The sequence below is a fragment of the Mizuhopecten yessoensis genome, unplaced genomic scaffold (genome assembly GCF_002113885.1).
Source record: "Mizuhopecten yessoensis strain PY_sf001 unplaced genomic scaffold, ASM211388v2 scaffold4783, whole genome shotgun sequence".
NCBI classification, from domain to species: domain Eukaryota; kingdom Metazoa; phylum Mollusca; class Bivalvia; order Pectinida; family Pectinidae; genus Mizuhopecten; species Mizuhopecten yessoensis.
The window spans coordinates 477,175-480,202 of record NW_018405719.1 but is presented as its reverse complement, the minus strand read 5'-3'; positions in this window follow the sequence as shown (position 1 = coordinate 480,202).

The window sequence follows — 3,028 nt, the reverse complement described above, 5'->3', positions numbered from 1 at the left end:
AAGTATGCTTTAATCTCTGTAAAGTATTGAAAAAATATAATTATCAAGTATCTCAACACGTTCCTTATTGACACATATTCTACATGTACACGTAGTGGTTTTGCCATACAGTTTATTGTGTGTGATGGTTAATATGACTTCCTAAATGTTAGCGTTTGGAGACAGTGAAAGTGGGAAAGAGAGTATACATAGATTTATATTCATGGTCTAGAAAAAAAATGGCCAAAGACATTGAGTTGTTTAATGTAATAAATAAATTCACAAACGTTTCCTTTTTATATTCGCGTGTAGTTTGTCATTGCATATATGCACTTTATGTAAACATTTGAAAAGGGATATTCGTCTCGTGAATATTCCTTTTTACAGAAAGGTTTGTCCCATTGTTGAGGGAGTGTTTAGCCCCGTACCACCTGTACCGGTCACGGGAGAAGGCTGTGATAAATTGTAAAAACTTGTGCCCCATCCTTTGTTTAATTTTATTGGCAACAAATTTATGTTAAAAGCTAAATAAATTTAAATTCTTAATATTGGCAAGTGTGCAATTAACTTCTGATGATGAATAATTACTGTTCAATAAGTTTGAATACGGAATTAGAAATCATATAACTTGGTTTCATAGTGCGGTAAGAAGTTGCAGTTGCCTGACGGCCCCTCTCTGAGGGCCCCTTTGTAAACCGTTTCATCTCGCTCGCACCACTTGTGTTTGCTGCCTAATCAGGTGACGTTATCGGCGCTATTTTTAGCCGGGCTTTCCCGAACAATTCAAGTGGTCAAACTGGACATTTGGAACGGACTATGAATATGGGGATAGCGAGGTAACATAAGTGGAAGTGCATACAATACATACATTCATTAAAAAAAAAAAACGCCTTTTCACGTGATGTCCCTTTAACCTTGAACTTAGACATTTTTAAACCCCTTTTGCACATCTACATCATCATGTCAAATTTCAGAAAGATTAGTCTTTTGGAATCTGAGATTATCTCTGGAAACAAAAGTGTGGACAGACAGAGACACCATGATGACTACAGGGCACCCACATCTCCAATGCCAGGCCACCATGATGACTACAGGGCACCCACATGTCCAATGCCAGGCCACCATGATGATTACAGGGCACCCACATCTCCAATGCCAGGCCACCATGATGACTACAGGGCACCCACATCTCCAATGCCAGGCCCCAACTACAAAATGCTTTCCTTAAATGTTAATTTTGGCTACTCAGAATCATAAAGAATTTACATTTATATGCTAGCCTAACAGATGTAATACTGAAGTATAAATCTTTTAAACATAAAATATAACCTTCATTAACAGACTATAATCTTAACATCATAATAACAAGTGTACTGGACATCTATCCAAAACTCAATTTGTTATACCTCCACTTGTTACACCTCCATTTGTTATACTTCCATTTGTTATACTTCCATTTATACCTCCATCAATAACAGAACTTTAATTCCATCAATATTAGAGTTATCAGCAATGGTACTGGTGGTATTACCCCATCAGTGTGTTTTCACTGCCATCAATAATGGATGTTTACCTAGATTAATAGAACAAGTTTTTACCTCTATAACTAAAGTGTTTTTTACCTTAATCATTAAAACAATTTTTATAACAATAAAGTTTTTAACTCATACATTCAACAACTGCATTCACAGTCATTGATTATCAAGTTTTTATCCCTTCCATTATAATAATGGAGGTTTTACTTCTGCTAATTATCAAGTAGATTTTTACCACTTTGAACTCCAGTAATAATGAATTTGTACCTTCAGGCATAACACAAGTTTACCTCCATCAAATGTGTTACTTAATTCAGCACAATAATTGATCACCATAAGACATATTATCAAACAGACAACAAGAAGTCATTCACAATGTCAACATGTCGGCATACGGTTTACACATTTTGCAATAACAACATCAGCACAAGCTCATCATAAGGTAATTAGGTCAACCACAGGTTAGACATAAGGAAATTAGGTCAAAACAAGGTCATCTAAAGGTAATTAGGTCAACAACAGGTTCAACATAAGGAAAGTAGGTCAAAACAAGGTCAGTATAGGTCATAAGGTCAACATTAAGTCAACTTAACTTCACCATGTAATGACAGCACGAGGTCAACAGAAGGTCAGTAAAGGTCACCATCAGTTCAACACAAGGTCATCACAAGGTCACTACAAACAAGGTCAGCACTTAGGTGGAAATAGGAAAAAATCCACAAAGCTTGTCAGACACAAAATTCACCGGTATATAAATAGCTGATCTGTAATAAGTATTGATCAGATTTAAACATAACAAATAACAGTAAATCACGGTGTTATACACACCAGGATTCATTCAATCCTGATATTATACAATCTCCTCTACCTTTAGCGTGTGACAGAGAAATCTCAAACCCGAGGGATGATTTATTTGGTTGTCTAACCCGAAACTGCTGAGGGTTAGACAACAAAGTAATCACCCGAGGGTGGGATATTTCTCTGTTATACTCTCAAGGTAGGGGGTGATTATTAGTATCATTTCAATACTATATTCAAAAACTCTAGTTTCCAACATTTGTAATCTGTTTGTTATCCTCATTTGTACATGGCCTCTCCAGTCAAGAGCTTATTATGACGTCATATCTTTTGTTCCTGTGATGACATAGAAATGATTTTGTCTTGGTGCAATCTGTCATACCCTAGGGGGTGACAAAGTAATCTTTGTGCAATCTGTCATACCCTAGGGGGTGACAAAGTAATCTTGGTGCAATCTGTCATACCCTAGGGGGTGACAAAGTAATCTTGAACAAGTAAAACGGGACACAACTCAGTCAAAGGTGGGAGAATAATAGAATCTTCCCCTACCTCGAGGGTGTGAGAGAGAAATCTCCAACCCGAGGGGTGATGTTTTTTGGTTGTCTAACCCAAGGCTCTGTCGAGGGTTAGACAACCAAAAAATCACCCCGAGGGTTGGAGATTTCTCTGTTACACCCTCAAAAGGGGTTGATTATTTTTTTCCCATCCTTTTATTT